Genomic DNA, 18,653 nt, shown 5'->3' with positions numbered 1-18,653 from the left:
GAATTTATCTCTATGTTCTATTCATTCATTTATTCATTCAATATCTATTTATTGAGCAACTTCAGATTTCTAAGCAATGTTTCATGTCTGGGGATAGAGCCATCACAAACCAGACCCAAACCATGTCCTCATGGAGCTTATACTCTTGGGGAAGGGAAAACAGATAAAAAGTGTATAATTAAATAAAATACACAGAATGTCAACTCTATAGGTTATAAAATATTAGAGTGTGTTATGGAGAAAAATAAAGCAATGGAAAGAGTAAGGAATGCTAGAGCGAAGGAGAGGTTGCAGGTTTAAATAAGGTGGTTGAAAAAGGCCTCATTGTGAAGGGGACATTTGACAAAAGTCTTAAAGGAAGCAAGGGGGCAAACCCTGTGTGTGTGATTTCTAGGTAGCAGAAAAAGCAAGGGCAGCCAGACCTGTTTCAGGAACAGCAAGCAAGTTAAATTGGCTAAACAGAGAGAAGAATGGAAAGAATTTGAGGTTACAGGAGTGAGGAGACAAGGAAGCTTGACACACCAATTTTAGTAGCTCAATAATTTAGCGTTTGAATACCATGTTTTAGTGATACTTTATAACAAGATAATTTTAGAGATATGAAATTATTCAATTTCATAAGATTCACAAAAAAATATGAGTTACTCCCCTCCTTATTATGTACTTTTCTGCACTCTTCCTCCAAGCTGGGCTTTGAGGTTCAGGTGAGCTGCCTTCCCCTCACGAAAGATTTGTTTACAAAACTAACTGAATTACTTGGAGTGGGGAAGAGGATCAGGAGCTTGGAGAGCTGGAGGCAGAAGCCCAGAGAGAAGAGATATGCCCTAAAGGAATGCCTCTTTCACTGGAAGTGATCCAGGAAGCAGACAGGATCTTCAAGGGAATGGCTAGGGAGGGCACCTAAGGAGACTGGAACCTTAGGTTCAGGAATTCCCAGCCTCACCCAGGGCTGTCTTGATGCTGGGAGTCTTCAAAGGGATCCTGTGTGTTTGGACAATGAGCTTGGAACAACACCTGAGAACCAAAGAACTTTATACAGTCCCAGAGATGGAGCCTCTATAATGACAGAGTGAGACTGACATAGATTTAATTTGATTGATTTAATAGTAAAAAGTGCTTAGAAGAATGTTTCACATATAGTAAATACTCAATAGGTGTTGCCATTATTATTATTATTATTATTATTATTATTATTATTATTATATGGTGAAATTTCTTGTGTTCTAAAGCAGATTCAAAGACATATCTGCTGTACCCTAACATCTAATTTATTAAGTTATAATGAGTAATCTTTAGTCATACATAAAATTAAGATGAAGATTGCAGGTCATTTGTCTGTAAAAAAAGACTTGAACTTCTAGATCAATTCCCAGCTCACCAGGTAAAACCTAGTTGTCCACCAACAAGTCATGGGCAATAATCTGGTGAAGCACTTATTACAGCACTTAGATCCCTTGGTCCACTTAAAACTCATTCCTTTCATTAGCTTAAAGAAAAAAAAAAAAGAGAAAGAAAAAAAGAAAGTCTCAAATTAAGATCTTACAAGAAGATAAGTAGTGCTTCCTTCAGCTGATTTTATTAACATTAATGTTTTATGAGAAATTATGAAGATCCCTAGAGCTAAACCTCCAATTAAAGTAACATAAGCATGGCAGGATGTCTATTATAATGGTTTTCTTAGAAGAAAATTCCTAATTATAGTGCTCATAGACTTATGCATGTGCACAGCACTGCCCTGGGATGGATGGAATCGCAGCTCTAATTAACAGGTATGTGTTTCCAAGATGGTGCTAACTCTAAAAATAAGTTAAGCTTAATGTTCTAACAATCAAGGTTTCTGGATATGGAAACACCCTATCTGAGTAATTTTGACCTTTCTACTTACTGATGTATCCTTACTGGAGAATGAGTATAGCTTATCTTTGTTTCTCATTTATACAGACGTCACAATAGGAAAGGGTAATTTATATTAAGGATTAATAAAATCATTTCTTGAAACCAGTAAGTTTCATGGTGCACACATTGCCACCACAACAGCTACGGAAAAAGAGCAAAAGATAATCTGAGTTTCAAGTCTGCACAGTTATCTCTTAAAATGGGTTTTAAAAGATTTTTATTTTTACTTTTCTGTCTAAACAGATAAAATGCACTACATAAATGAATTATTTTTAGCCCTATAAAGCAAATGTAGACTCTCAAGGAGGAAACTGGTGAGATTTGAGGAATAAACTATTACTAGTACAGTCAGTAAATAAAATGGCTGTGTTTTACAAACAAAACTACATACTCCAAATCCAGCTTTTGGATTTGTTGTAATGGCTCTGTTTTCAACAAAATTGTTTCCAGTACTGGTTGGCATTTTAAATTCGTTTTACATAATGTTTAAAGATTTATTTATTTTTGTTTTTTTTTTATTTTTATAAACAGTTCATTGCAAATAAAATCTTCACATGAACATCATGTCTAAATTTCATATTTTGTAGTGCTGGTATCAGTGGTGTAATCATTGTGAAAATACCTCACAAAAAAGCAAATGCCTTGGAATCACCATCCTGATCTAGGCTACCAAGATTTTTTTTCCCTTATTTCTGCAATAGCCCCTGTCTGCCCACATCTCTTCAGACTACATGATGCAACATGAGCCACCTTTCCAAGACCCAAATGTGATTATGGGCCTCTACTTTTCCCTACCAATGGCATCCAATGCTCTTAGGACAAAGAACTCTTAAGGTTGGATCCCTGCCTTCCTCTCCAGCTTCCTCTCTTACCCCTCATCCTTCATGCTCCAGCCATATCAGTTTCCTCCCTCCTTGGTGCCTGTGCACAAGCCTTTCCCTCTTCTTGAATGTATCCCATCTCCCCATTCCTGTCTTCTCCTATTCACTATCACAGCTTAAATGTCACTGCCTCATGGACACTTTTACTGACTTGATGATGGTTGGTATATGTTCTGGCTTTAGGTGCCATTCTTACTCAACATTTACCTCAGTTTTAAATTTATATTTATTTATTCACCAAGGAAATTGGGGATTTTCTGAAGCCAAGATTTGTGCCTGCTTTTCACCCCTCTATCCCAGTGCCTAAGGAGACAGTTTGGTATGCTGGGAATGGCACAGGGCCAGGGCCTTCTGGGGAGCAAGTCCTAATGCACATTACTTGCCTATGAGTAGATTCTGGGGTTTCAGGATATATATAGACTTAAAGATCCAATCAGAATAAATCTATCTGGGTCTGTAAGTCCCTGCTCTAAAGCCTGTCTCAGCACAGTATTATACATTAAGGAGGAAAAATAAATTCCAATAAAAAATATATGCACTAAAACGAAGAAATAAATATAGCTTCTCCTACTGACTTCCCCACTCTCTGCCTGGTACAACTGTTATTCTTGATACAGGCTCGTTACTTTAGCATCATTTCAGACTCCTCTCCTCTCTTTCTCTGCATCACACTCAACAAATTTTATTTCGTATTTACAACTGCTCCCAATTATTCTTTTGTTTTCTTTACCTCTAATTACCTGTACCCTGTTTCAAGTGTGAATTGTTGCAAATGTCTCCATTGTGAGATTCAGATATTAATGTTCGAAGAAGCCATAGAAGATATAAAGAAATGTAAATGGATGATATTTAACAAGCTAAACCAGAGGTCAAAAAACAAACAAACAAAGAAACAAACAAAAAACCCAAAACCTAGAGGACATATTAATGGGCTTCTGGAGCCTATTTCCCTTCTCCTTTCAGTCAGAGCAGTTCTGCTTTAAGCTGTTATATTAGGTTTCCAAGTGATAGTTCACTGAAGAAAGAGTTCTGTTACGGGGGAAAAAGTTTGGAAATTACTGTTCTCAGTCATCTGAGGTTGCCCTTTCTGCACAGCTCTGCCAATTCAAATGTTGTCCATGCTTAAAATCCAACTAAATTTCTATCACTCAGAGGTATTTCTCTCATTTCCAGGGCACCCTGACTCTTCTTTGTAAGGCAATACAAACTCAGTATATCACATAGTTTGGTGTTTATTATAACACTTGTTTTTCTACTGTATTCTTTTTATCAATTAGTTATTTTCAATTCTCCCCCACCTCCAGTTAGACTTTAAGTTTATTTTGGCAGACACCACCTAACAGATTTTTCATTAAGTCACCTTCTGTCTAGTGCTGGTATAATTAAGAATCATACAATCTGATTCAATGATCATGATTTTAATGAGAAGGGAAAAGAAATATGTTACCTTAGGAAAAATAAAATGGTTTGCCTTAGAGCAGAATTTAGAACAAATGAGAGCAGCTCTTTTGGACCCCAAGTGGAAAAAGATTCAGAAGTTGATGGGAAACTGTACTGTGATGAGTAGGGGGTGCATTTCTTGGGCCTGGCATTGTCTTGGGCCTGGCATTTGTCATTTGTGTAAGGAAATGAAATATGAGGGTGTGCTCTTTATGCTTAAAAGTCTCCTTTGTCCAAATAAACAGTTGTATGTATGTCTCTACTAAGTTTTCTGAAAAGAAAAAAAAAAGTCACCAACAATAAAATATGCTTCATATTGTTATTTGACAAATATTTTGTTTCTCTATTAAATCAAATCCTATAGCTCACTCATAGCTTTATTCCACTGTTCTTATATCTTATTTGTTATGAGAATGAAGACAAATTCAATTACTGCCTTTGTCTTTCACATTTCTGCTTTCCACGCAAGCTTTCCTTAAACTGAACTTTTGCTCTTTCATTTGTTTGTCTGTCTTTGTGGGGGTGAGCATTTAGCAGTGTGTAATAAATGAATTAAATAATTCATGTCCCAGAGTGCTTACTTACACAAGCTGCACTGATTGAAAAATTGCTTGTTTGATGACAACATGAACTTGAAGGTAATTGCAATTACATAGAGAAGGCGCAATATTGCTACATTCACATCACCTGAGTTTAGATCTGAGTTGATTATGACTGTGTGTGGCAAAATCCTTATGTTGGCCTCCTCATCTGACTCTCCACCCCACCCTCATTTCCAAGGGAGCAAGACCACCTAGATTAAAGCCATCCTAACAACTGAAGATTCCTATAGGCATAGTGTTGAAAGCAATGTAGGCCATTTCTGGCAACTGTTAGGAAATTGCATTTAGAGGGTGATAAAGGAGGTGACCAGGAATCTTCACCTTAGTGAGATTAAAACAATCAAAACTCTTTAATTCTGTGGTAAGAAGCATCTCCAAATGCAGAACATGCTAGAGCAGCACAGGTGCTCAGCAAAGTGTTAATGGCTTACGAAAAGAAAGAGTGAAACAAGAGGGAAAGGGAGGGAGTTAGAAAGGGAGGCAATCAGGTCTCTGAGAAAGAAGTGGGGCCCAAAGCACAAGAGGATGGATGGGTTTTTGAAAGGAAAAAAGACATTTTCTCTGTTACAATTAGAGGGAACAAGGAAATGCTAGTAGGACTTAGGTTTTGGTGGTGGAGAGCTATAGGCTTCCGACATTATGGTTCCTAAGTTAGGCAAGAATTGAGCATAAGATGAAGAGGGAACTTGTTTTTTCTCAACTTAACTCTGCTTGGTTGAAATGAGTAAATCTTTGGATCCAATTTACATAATCTTTCATGAATAAAAATAGGATGCAAACACTCAACCTACTCCAGACTTAGATCCAAGCTAGAGTGCAAGATTTGACAGAAATCATCTTCTAAGATGGAACAGTCTGTAAAAGTAGCTAACAAGTCTCAAAACAGACCATCTCCAAAACATATGTCTCCTTTTTCTATAACTAGGGTGACATCCTCAAACTGTTCAAAACACTCGTGATGCCTTTATTCTCCTTTCAAAAAAAAAAAAAAAAAAAATTCCAGTATTAGTGATTTTTAGACAGGAAGGTCTATGTCACATTAGGTAGTCACTTCTAAGCAGCTTTTCCATGGTAAGTATTATCAGTAAACAATTATCTTGAATGAATTTTTTGGCTGATTTACAGTGATCATGGATGCTCACTCCTGCTCTTGATTGTCCTTTCAATGATTACTAATATCCTAAATCTCACCACTCACAGCTCTAATCGTGTAGATATTTGCCTTGATAAGAATAATTGACATATTCTAATTTAGTCATTTAAAGTTATTAGAGATAATTTGCATTAATTCTTTGGAGAAAATTCATTATTACATAATAGATACTGCACTCAAGCTCTTATTTCATTTATTTATGATGCTTCAATCCAAAAGATGAAAAGAAGAAAGGAAGGGAGATACAATATTTAAAGAAAAGTTATTCCTACTAAATTTAAAGTGGCCACAAGTATGACCTCTGTGTGAAGCATGCTTTTAAATGTCTTAAGATAGAATTAAGAAATAAATGTTTTTAAAATACACTGAAAATCCCTCTGACTACACTCTTCTCTTTCTTTTTTTTACATTTAAATAATGTGTTTTTGGAGGCTGGCTGCAAAAACTTTGGGGCAAATTTTGGGCTTATCTGTGCTTTTCTTTATACACTCACCATTTACAAAATCCATTCCCCTGATTAATGGCCATCTCTAGTTTAGAAATCAAAGGTCGTCTAGGTTATAAAGTTGGGGAAGTTAAAGCAGATCTTGTTCAAGCCCCCACTTGGTATTAAATACATCTACTAGACCCCTCCAAACTAGGAAAGGGCACTAAATATTTGCTGGGTGCCTCTTATTGGCATGATGTACTCCAGGAAATTTAACATAATGTATACCCTGCTATCACTAGATTCTTTAAGAACAAGATAGCATCAGAACAACTGTTAGAGTTGAGATTCAAATTCTGGAATGTCCAGGCTCGGAAGGCATGCTCCTTCCACTTACTTTCTCAGTCAATGACTGGGAATTTGACCTCTCTGGTCAGCTGATTCAATGCCTGGACAGGCCTAACTCAGAAATTTTTTTCTACTAGTTAAAGTCTTTGACCCTTTAACTCTCAATGATTGGTATTAATTCTAACATCTCAGTGCTCCAGATTCAATTCCTTCTTCCCATGTGACATTCCTTTATGTGAAAGAGCTATGATCAGCCTAAAGATTTTAGTCTTCTTAAACTATGATGACCAAAAGTAAACACTAAACAGCATTCCAGATGTGAACTGATCAACATAGCATTAGATTTGGCTCATTGGTTCAGCCTTTCCAAAATTGTGTGAATCCTTATTCTCTTAACAACAATTCATGCTATTAATCTTCACTAGGTTCTTACACACGATGTGCTTGTTGTCTATAATTTCACCTGAGTTATTGATTAGAACAAGAGAGAGGGAAGACGACTACATTGGGTGACATTCCAATGAAGTTTTCTCTCTGGTTCAGACTGATACTTAGCCTCGTCATCCACATGTTTGCAGAATACAAGTAAATAATTTATTAGCTTTCTTTTGAACCTAAGCCTCTCTTCAAACCAGGCAAGTGATTTTGAATTTAAACCCATAAACTTTAGTCTCTTAATCTGCAGATTAGGATTGGCAATTCTTCCTTATAGCTGTCATCGCAATGATGTTTGTAGATTCTAAGATTGTTTTCATGCAGAGTAGATGCTCAATGCATAATAATTTCCTTGCAGTTAAATAAAAAGTTTCCATGCTGTTGTCATAGAGACGGGCGTCAGAGACGGGCGTCAAAAAGCCTGATCCCACTGTTTCAGCCAATAGCGCTCTCTGTGATGCAGTTTGCTTACACACATCAGACCTAATTCATGTAGTAATAAACTCACCTCTCTAATAATCTGTCCCTTTGCTGCTTAAGCAAAACTATCTCCGCACATACTAATATCAAGCCCCCTGTGAGCACCGAGTGGCATGGCACTGATGCTCAGAGAGTGTAATACTTTTGATTTCCCAGGCCAGTGCTGTGAATCCATTCTTGGTTGCCTTTGACTTGTACATTTCCTCATTCAAACAACTCAGCTTCTGCCATCCCACTTTTTTATCTGCAAAATGGTGATAATGATACTGACCCATCTCACAGGAATTCTGTGAAGAAGTGCTAATTAATGTTCACAAAACACTTGGAAAATGTAATTGCTATTTACTGCTAAATACGTGTATTTGACAAATGAGAAGTGTACCTTGGGATTAATGTGTCCTAGATGCTGAAATGGCATCACCTTGCTCAAAGCAGACAAACCAAATAAACAGCCCAGCACCTGCTCAAAATCCATACTCATCCTCTCACTCTGTTTTGAAGCAACACAATTTTTACAGGCTTTTTTGACTGAAAGCTAGAAATAACATTACTTGAATGTCTCTCTTTTACAAAGGTGGAAGATAAAGGGATGTTTGAAAGAGAAGTGACTAAACTGCTCAGGGGAACAAATGACTTCAGGAAGTATATGGTGTGCTGGTAATAAATCTGACAGTTCAAGACTCTTTTCTGCAAAACTTCAATATTACTAATAGAGATACAACTGTAGCCTTCTCTACAGTAAGAGCCACTGATTTGGATTACCAGATACAGCCACTCTTAAACTGTAAACTCAAGATAAGAAAACATTCTGAGATTGCAAAATGGATTAGAAATGTAAAATGATTAAAAAAACAAGAGACTACCCAAGTCATTCCACACTTACGCCAATGTACCTCATACCAGAGCTGAACAGCTGCTTAACAGAATTTCAGTAATGTATGCTATCCCAGGAGCTATGCAGCGGCCTTCACAGGCTTCTGAAAAGGAAGCTGCTAAATATTCCTCAAAATGACTTTTTACTAACTCGTCCAGCTTATGATCCCTCCCTTGCTTTGAAGATGCAAAGAACATAATGCCTAAACCATCTGGAAACGTTTTGAGTTGTCATTTTACCCCACCAGGGGCCTGTGGCAGCATTTGCATTTTTAAGTCTTTTCAATCTTAAGCAGTTAATCATCTTAGAGAATAGGGAAATGCAATGCTGGCAGTGTTTCTTGGGAGACTTGCTAGAAACTGTAGCGTAAAAGAAACATTTTTGGTTTGAAGTGGAAGGTTGCATTAAACATGAAATAAACACTCCATTCCTGTGCCGCCAGAATCTAAACGTAGCCCCCTGAACAGATTTTAAAGTGGCATTCTATGCTTTCTCCAAAGAAACCACTGGCACTATTAGCTTGATTACTACACTGGGAGAGGGCCAGATGGCTTGCCCTTGAACTGAAATCAAAGGGCCTTCTTTTATGTGCGCATTTTTTATTCAAAGTGAGAGCTTCCTAAATATGTAAAGGCCCCATGGCTACTATACAAAGGAAGCTTTCTGGCCCATCTCATCCATACTTTCTATCCAGAGGCCAGTGCTCAGTTTTCTAGGCACACTGAATAATTAAAATCCAAGTTAAGTAAACTCATGGAAACAGCTCCTACCTTCAGATTAAAACATGCCCCCCAGAGAGGAGATGGTCTGTCACTAAACCAACATTAAATTCACTCTTAAAGAATCAAGTATGTTAGGCTCTTGCTACTCAAGGTGTCAGCATGGACATCGACCTGGTTGCTTTTCAGAAATACAGACTCTCAGTGCCACCTATTGGGCCTCCCGATTCAGAAGGTACAGATCCCCAGGTGATTTGAATGAATGATAAAGTTTTAGAAGCACAGTAGATTAGCCAGTTTTTATCTAATTCTCTGTCTCCCTAGGGAGGTCTTTAACTCCCTTAGTGGTCCTATCATACCACATCACACTCCTAACAATGACTTTAATTCCTCTTGTCACAATATAATAATTCTTAGAAGAGAATTTAATATGAGGGTTACCCAGCAATACCACATACAGACCTCCATGTAAAAGTTAATTACCACATTACTATTTAATAAATATCTACCATGTGCTAAGTAACATTCAGAAGTGAAAAAGACACCTTACCCCAGAGATCCCACAGTTCTAGAACCATATGAATAGCCACAATGCTAGATGGATGGACACAGAAAAACATGGCATTTAATATGGCATTTAAGAGAGCACTGAGATGTGCTGTATAGGTGAAACTAAGAGTACATGAGGGTTCATTGAGGTATAGATCAAGATAATCTTGGATTAGATATGACGGTTTTGTACACTTCTCTAAGGCATTTGGAATTTAAAAGAGGGAGTGGGTCAAATACCTACTGGAGCCAGTGGCAAATGAATGAAGGGGAGTAAGTGACAAGGAATTCATCCTGTGTTAAAGGAGCAGCCATTCTTTAACTCTCGTCTATTGGGCCCAGTGTTGCAGTATCTTCTGATTTTTATAGACAGCCAGAATCCATATTTGTGTGGTATGTGCAATTTGTTAATATTTAAATACTGGTTACAAACAAAACAAAACAAAATGAATGGACCCAATGAAATACTGCTATGGGCTGAAGTTTGCTGAGAACCAGTAGTTGGTGATCTAGGGAAATGTGACACACCAGAAGTCTGGCAGCAGTCCTCACTGTGGGGTTGCATGTTGAATAGCAGGCCTGGTGATGGCACTTACAGAGACAGACAGAGGGAACTCAAGAGTACCTCAAGCTGAATCAGAGTCCTGCTCGAAGAGCTAGGGGGGAAGAAGGGAATAACTGCCTGGGGCAATGAGGAAAGGTTTCCCAGATTGGGGATTTTGAGCTGAGGTCTCAAGAATTAAAGGTGTTCAAGAAGAAGGGAAGAGAGATAATGGCAGAAAGTACTCTAGATGGGGAAACTGAACTTGGAAAACCCAAAGGCTTAAAAGAGAATAACGTTTTGATGCAATGCCAGAGTTCAGTGTGACTAGGAGAAGGATATGCAAAGACATCTGCTTTGCTTCATTTTAAACAGTTGTCAAAACATAGCTCATGATTTTCTATTAAGAATGATCATTTTCCAGGCTAGGGCAAGAGAATTAGGGGAATTTATTTTCATCAGTAGTGGCTTTTCTGTGACTTGCCTTTGACTGGGGCTAAAGGACAGTGTACATAGAACTAAGAACTATATAATTTTCATTGGATATAAAATTTGTATTGCTTAGGGTAGCGAGTAGTTTGTAATAACTGCTTCAGCTTTTAGAAATTACCATAAAAGGAAAGGCCTTTTAACAGATGTTCAAAGGACACTAAATATTACAAATCAAGCAGATTTCATATTTCTTCACCAAACAGCTTTTAACAACAGCTGTGATTCTTTTATTTGCTGTTTTAAAGGAAACTTTATATCTATCGCTATATCTATAGTTTTAATTGTAGGTATTCCATCTGTGATTTTTAATTATTTGTTTATCTCCAATTTTAGCAAAAAAGCATTGATCAGGAACTTAAATAACTTTCCTCCCCTTCTCATCATTAGAGAACCAATAGGAAAAATTTCAAATGTTGTTTGGTGAAGATAAAATGCCAACATGAAAATATCTTCAAAAATTACAGGAAGAAGAAAGATGATGAAATTTAATAGAGTATTAAAACATGCTGTTAAGCATATTTTATCTAATTTTTCAATATGTGTTCTGAAAATCATTAATGTAGTCATTCTGCAGCTGTTTCTTTCTGAACACAGTGTTAGAATGGGAAGACCACAGCTTTCATGGCAAGTCAACAATCTTGATTATGATCACAAAGTTTGCCAATTACCCTGGCTTCAAATATTTTTCTCTCTATTATTTCCTCATATCAGATATTAGAAATACCTAACAGGTCATTGGGTTTTAAACTTCGGTGTGAGAGGAAGCTGGGGTGTTGGTTAAAATGCAGATTTCCAGGCCTTGTCTAAAGAGAGTCTGCCTCATTAAGCCTGGATGGATCCCGGGAACTTGATTTTTCAAAGATGTCCTGAGTGACTTGGATGTAGATGACCCTAGAAATTATATTTTGGATGATGCTGGGCTGGCTCACAGGCACCTAGTGCCTGGCACCCTGAGCTTTCAAGGATATTATAAACTTCTAAGATGTATCTATGGTGATAATGCTGGTGAATGCAAGTTCCCTGAGGGAATAGGTTTTGTTCTGTTCACAGCAGTATCCCCAGCGCTGAGATCAGTGCCTGGCACCTGGGTGGCTATTTATTGAGTGAATACATGAAATAATGAATTGACTATGACAGTACTACTGTGTCAAATCCTTGTCCTTTGCTTGGTCCTCTGTACCACAGTACCCCTGAAGGACACATGTCAAGCACACCACAACCTGTTCACCAAAAGGAACACTTTCAGGCCCAGAGTACATTTTGCAACATCATCAGCAGTCTTGAAACTATAATGTTTATTACAGATTCTTCCCTTGACTACCAGCAAAACTGAGAACGTACCTGTAAGAGGTGTAACGCCTTAGCAGATCACCACAAACAGCCACAGTCCACATGCATTCTCCTACTTATCATAGGATATACAACACCCATAATCCCAGCAACATGGCCACATATTTCTGAATTATACTGAATTAGAGTCCCCCCACCCCCCTTTCTTTTGTTTGCAGGCCTTGTGAGTTTGTGAAATGTTTCTGCATTAGTTGTCATGCTCTGAAACCAATTTGGTGAGGCATTGCAACTGGACCTAGAGGTGATGGAGGGGCATGCCCACATAAACATATGGTTTCTTTCAAAAAATCTTTTATTATTTCTCCAGGGCTCATGGAAATATTTAACGAAACCCTAAAGTTTCATAAAATACAGAGAAAGAAACCAATAGTACTGAGAGTTATAGTTCTTAGTGATTCTGAGGAGATGGCAAAACCATGGTATTAACCACTGGAGCAGATGCAGGGCTGCTTCAAATGTGCCTTTCATTGGTGATATTAATCAATATTGACTGACTGGACCTGTCTGTGCTTAATAATATTTCCAATGGTACCTCTAGTGCAGCATTATTTTTATTCATTTGTTTTCATTTTAAAATAATAAATACCTATTTTACAAATTTGGGAAAAATAAAAGAGTTGTCAAAAATACCCACGTAGGCCTTGCAGACAGATACCTCTGCTACAGTTCCCCACCCACAGCCATGGCCAACCCCACCGTGTTCTTTGACATCATCATCGACAGCGAGCCCTTGGGCCACGTCTCCTTCGAGCTGTTTGCAGACAAAATTCCAAAGATAGCAAAAAATGTTCATGCTCTGAGCACTGGGGAGAAAGGATTTGGTTATAAGGGCTCCTGCATTCACAGAATTATTCCTGGGTTTGTGTGCCAGGGTGGTGATTCACACTCCATAACAGCACTGGTGGTAAGCCCATCTATGGGGAGAAGTTTGATGACGAGAACTTCACCCTGAAGCATACAGGTCCTGGCATCTTGTCCGTGGCCAATGCTGGACCCAACACAAATGGTTCCCAGTTTTTCATCTGCACTGTTAAGACTGAGTGGGTGGATGGCACATGGTCTTTGGCAAGGTGAAAGAGGGCATGAATGTTGTGGAAGCCATGGAGCACTTTGGGTCCAGGAGTGGCAAGACAAGCAAGAAGATCATCAATTCTGACTGTGAACAAGTCTCATAAATTTGATTTGTATTTTGTCTAAGCACCAGACCATTCCTTCTATAGCTCAGGAGAGCATCCCACCTCCCCTGGTCTGCTCTCAGAATCCCATCTTCTTTGTGCTCTCACTGCAGTTCTTCGGGTTCTACATTATCCTCCCCCTTCCAAGTCTAGCTGGATTGCAGAGTTAAGTTTATGATTATGAAATAAAAAGTTAAACAACAACAACAACAAAAATACCCATGTATTCAAAATCACAGGAGAGCTACCATTAGTTTTTTATATATGTACTTCAATCTTCTTTATATATTTTTGTATAGTTGTGACCATAAGCATATGCAATTTCATAATCTATGTTTAAAGCTAGTTATTTCAAATAGTTTATAGACATTATTTTAATTGCTGCATAAAAATTACAAGCATAATTTATATTTAAAAAATTACAGTCACTTCACACTTCATTAAAGAAACTTAGGCACAGATACTGATGTTATTAACAAAAAATGTACAGTGGCCACTGTCAAATTCTGGGAAATAGATCTGACCCTTATGACACCAGAATTTATGTCCGTAATACAGTTCTCATACTTTGGATGCTCAATCAATATCAATTAATATAATAATCTGTCATAATGGGATGCTATTACATGGGCAGTTAAAATGCTAGATGTTAGAGTGGACATCTTTAGCTGGAACTTCAGAAATGGAATGTCATCTTCTAGTAATGCTAAGCAAGGCACTTACTCTTTCTATGCCTTGATTTATAATTGAAAAAAAAAGTAAACTAATATATAACTCAATGTAGTCATGCAAATCAGTAGTTGTACTGACTAGCCAAAATAAATAAAGAAAGCTCAGCTTATATACTTCAAAGCCTTTGGCCCCCGGTGGGAACAAGATCACTGTTGTCACTCTGCACATCTGGATCATAGTCCAAGATCTGATGCAGAATGACACCATTTAAGCAAAGGCTTTAACCTTTTAACTTCTCTGGATCTCAGCTGCATCATGTGGGAATGGGGCAAACCATGCTGCCACTAGGTAATAGATGAAAACCCTTTGAAACTCTTTGTGTTTTTAGGAAGAATTTCCATGTTCTAAAGACTTAAATGGTTTGCCGTCAGTAAACATGGAAGTACTTCTGAATGTTTTTTAGCCTGAAAAAAATATCTTTATGGGAGAAACACCTTCTGAATACTTTAAGTGTAGTGATCTAAGGCCACCCACAAATCATTAGGATCAATGCCTAGACACCCTTAGATTGAATGACTTAAAAATAATAGCAATAAAAGTTGCCTGTCTTATGTTTAGTTTATGACATATACTTTTTCCTGAATATAATGGTAGTATTTACTTCCATAAAGCCGGTGAGAGTGTAAAATTGGTTCAACCACTTTAGAAAATTGCTTGACAGTATCTAATATAGCTGAGTATATGCATACCCACGGCTCAGCAATTCCATTCCTTGGTATGTACAAAAAATATATTCATATGTTCACTAAAAGACATGTAAAATGTGTTCACAATAGTAATAGTATGCAATAGCCCCAATAGTGCTATAGCCCAAAATTGGAAACAAACCAAATATCCATCAACCAGTAGAGTGAATGAAAACATCATGAGAACAAACAAACCACAGCTATATGCAACAATGTAGGTTTCTCACAAACATAACAGTGAGTGAAAGAAGCCATGTACAAGAGTACATATTGTATGGTTTCCTATATTTAAAGTTCAAACAGCATAGATTAATTTGACTTCTATTTGAACTCTGGTATATATTGGGTCTTTTAAAATTCCTTTGTTTCATGGTCTGCTTATTTTTACTAGTAAATTGAAAATCATGTTTTGCTATTGCAACTATTCTTGTTTTTTTCGATTGATGAACTCAAGTTAGTGCCATCAGACCAGTTGTGACAATGATCAAAGGAAAGAAATAGTCTGAAGGAAGAACTAGCTAGCTCTTTATGCAGTCACTGCACTTTTATCCCCCTCCCCCCAAATTTTCTCTCCATTGTAATTAAGGATATAGTTTTTCATGTAGACACCCTGAAATAGTAGCAATGCAAATTAGTGAGTAAACAAAATTCCCAAATAATGGATATTTGTGTTAAGGCCTTAACATGCTCCTTTTATGATTTTTATACTTTTATAGTTCCAGATACAATATTACAGTCTCTTCACAGGAGGCTTCTTGCCTCTTGCTGTCTCCCTTGCCTGTCATCTGCTGTGTTCTGATACATGGAAAATCCTAAACTCTTCCCCCTTCCCAGGGGTTCATCTGATTCTGCCCTATTTTCTTGAGTATGGCCGCTCCAGTCCATTGACAACTCACCAAGGCAGCTGTTAAGGCAAAGGACAAGGGTTCTCCATCTTTGGATAGTGTAGATTTGGGACTTACCAGATGGCCTAGACACTCCCTACACATTTAACAGCAGTTGTCAACTGTCCAGATAATTTTTACCCAGAAACAACTTCAAAAGTAAGGTATTGATGATCTTGAGTATATGCTCCTTTTTATCTCGTTAGGCAGTTAATTCCTACTACAACAATTCTTTAAAAAGAGATTGACTTTGAAGCCTTATTTCAAAATAATTTTCTCAAACATAATCATACTGGAATATTTTATTTCCTCTAATAAAAGTAACATTTCAGAAAAGTGAGGTTTCAATTTTGCAATTGGAAAAGAAAAAATTCAAATGAACAGCTGAACATCCCACGTTAAAGAAGTATTGGAGAGTAACCAAATGAAACCAGAGCTACCAAATGAAGTCATGATTTATTTTAAATAAATGAAATCACTGCGTATATACATTTGTGAGTTTCAAAGCACTCTGTCAAAATCCCCATCTTCTTAGTTGTGGCTTTAAGGATCGGCCATATGAGTCAGACGTTAAATAAAACTCAGAAAGTACTGATAGCTGGTCTGCTTATGTGAAAACCATATTACTATTGGTACTTTAAAAAAGACTTCAGAGTCCTGTCACTGCAGGCCAAACTTAGCTGTAGTGAGAAGTAGTTACGCCTGGGGAGGTAACTTCCATTGTTAGCCAAATTGCTAGCTAAAAATTGGTTTTAAATTTTTACTTGTAAGCCATCTAGTAATGTAGAAGCCTTAACAATGATATTAAGTTTTAGTCACATTTTCCCACAATAGTCAACATTTATTACAATGGCATCCCTCATGATTACTGTGAACATTCTTGGCCATACTTTAAATATTGGATACTCAGAGTGGAACGCATGGTTTTGATATTTCGTTGCCAAAACTCAGAGGGCAGCCACATGTTCTCATTAGCAAGAAAAAATAAAAGTTCTTGAACTTGAAAATAAATCAGATTTTAAAAAAATTCCTATTGCTTGATCTTATAACAAAGGGTCACTCCTAGCTCTCATCTATTGTGACTGAGAGTTTTTTGTCTTACCAGCTACCTAGGTTTCAGTTTCAAGACGTGAGGTTTTCACACACACTCTAACCAGGGGCTCACCCTGAGACTACTGTGTCCTGCTGAAGATTAACAAAGCATGCACAATGGGAAAACCATCTCCTGCTGTTGTCTCTTCTTCTCTCTTCAACGTTGTTTTCAACGTGTGTCTTACTCAAGGGAACTCCTTCAGCCAATCCATTAGTAGCATTCGCTGAATTGAAGTTTTGGATGTTTTTCTTCTGAGAGTCTCATCATTGCCCTACTTTGATGAAAGGGACTTGGGTCCAGCCTACTGGCACTGTGTGCGCTCTTAGATTCAATATATCCTTATCTCATTATTCATCACCATTTCAGCCATCTCTTACCGGTTGCCAAATCAGATTGAGGTTTGATTGTCTATGTGGTCACTATTATCTCTATATTATCCTTGCCAGTGATTATGAAATGGAGCCGGATAGGCTAAGATGATCCTTTTCACATATCTGTCATATGATTCCTCTTCAAAAGATAGTTTTTCAAAATGGAGTTACTGATTCATGGCTATGATTTGATGGTTTATAGTTATAAGTGTATCAGTCTAGTTTTTTGAATCTTCAAATAAGACTGACATGAACACCAATCTTGTGAAGCTTTTTCATCGTAAAATAAAATCTTGTAAATCTGTTATTTGTCATTATTCTCATGAAAAATTCATCCTTCACAAGCACAAATTAAGAGGGAACTTCTGTTTATGTCTTTTTTAGAAGAGCTTAAATGACTTCCTGTATTGTGAAACATTTATTCATCCAACAAATATTAATCAGGGACCAATATACACCAGACATCCTACCAGACTAGGTAGATGGGGCAAAGTCGGTGATGTGGCACCTGTTCTCCAGACACTAAGCTGGGCTATCTTCTTTTTCCTTTTCATTCACTTGATTTCAGAAATTTATCCGTCATTAATGTTGTCGTTATAAAATGAGTTGGCATTTTTGTGATCATATTTTGCTTTTCAGAGACATGATTGGATAAAAGGGATTATTAAATATTGTAAAAGTTCTCAGGATCCCTTTTCTGTCTCTATCTTTGGAGAAATGATAGTTTCACATAACTAGTACATTCCATCCAAAAATTGCCACACTGATAGCCCTGCTTATTTCTCTTCCTAAGAAAAAAGTTAATACTTGCAGGAGGAAATTTTTGGAATTACAGCTGCAATAGAGGTCTTTGATCTAGAATTCTTTCCCCTAAACACCCATCCCTCTCTAGGATCTGTTTTCCTCCTGAAGTCCTCATTTTTTTTTTTTTTTTTCATTTTTTAAACGACTAGTCAGGAGAATAAGAATAGGAAAGTTTGTGTAAAGAGATTGTTCTCTTCAGAAAATGCCTCTCTTGGCTGAATCATTGTTTTGGATAATTTTCCTTTGATAGCCTTGTCATTGCTCTATTTTAACAAAATAGGACGTGTGTGTGTGCATGTGTGTGTGTGTATATTCCTTATTGCACATGTCTAATAATCCTTAATCCCTACAATTTTTAAGTAAAGAAGAAAATTGTCTCTGCGATAACGTGTCTGTCTTATACCACCCTCAGTTTCCCCTCCCTCCCATTCACTTACCCTTACTTACCCCATCCCCAACCTCCCACTCCCCACAGGCTCAGCCTCATTCTCAGTTCTGGAGTCAGTCATGCTTCTAAACATAAAGAATGTAAGGGATTCTATGCTAATAGTACAGCATCAAGTCAATCTTGGTGCTCTCTTTACTCTATATCTGCTCTCTGTCTATGCCTTCTTCCCTATAGTCTATCTTCTGCCATATAAACTGGTTCCAATTCCAGAAACCCTCCATAGCTGGACTGCCTCTGAATGTCTTACCTGTATGCCATGTTCACTACCTGTAT

The 18,653-nt window shown here is 37.4% G+C and overlaps 1 protein-coding gene and 1 pseudogene across 1 annotated transcript in view; one reads left to right on the top strand and one right to left on the bottom strand.

The window, feature by feature from the left end:
• CHSY3 (chondroitin sulfate synthase 3) overlaps positions 1-18,653 on the bottom strand; it is a 238,264-nt gene that overhangs the window by 22,948 nt on the left and 196,663 nt on the right. The gene's annotated exons all lie outside the window — the stretch shown is intronic.
• Positions 12,870-13,362, top strand: LOC119508272 (annotated as a pseudogene).

This window comes from Choloepus didactylus, chromosome 13, assembly GCF_015220235.1.
Source record: "Choloepus didactylus isolate mChoDid1 chromosome 13, mChoDid1.pri, whole genome shotgun sequence".
Classification (NCBI taxonomy): Eukaryota; Metazoa; Chordata; class Mammalia; order Pilosa; family Megalonychidae; genus Choloepus; species Choloepus didactylus.
The sequence above is the reverse complement of the archived record's forward strand: the minus strand, read 5'-3'. Positions and strand labels throughout refer to the sequence as shown.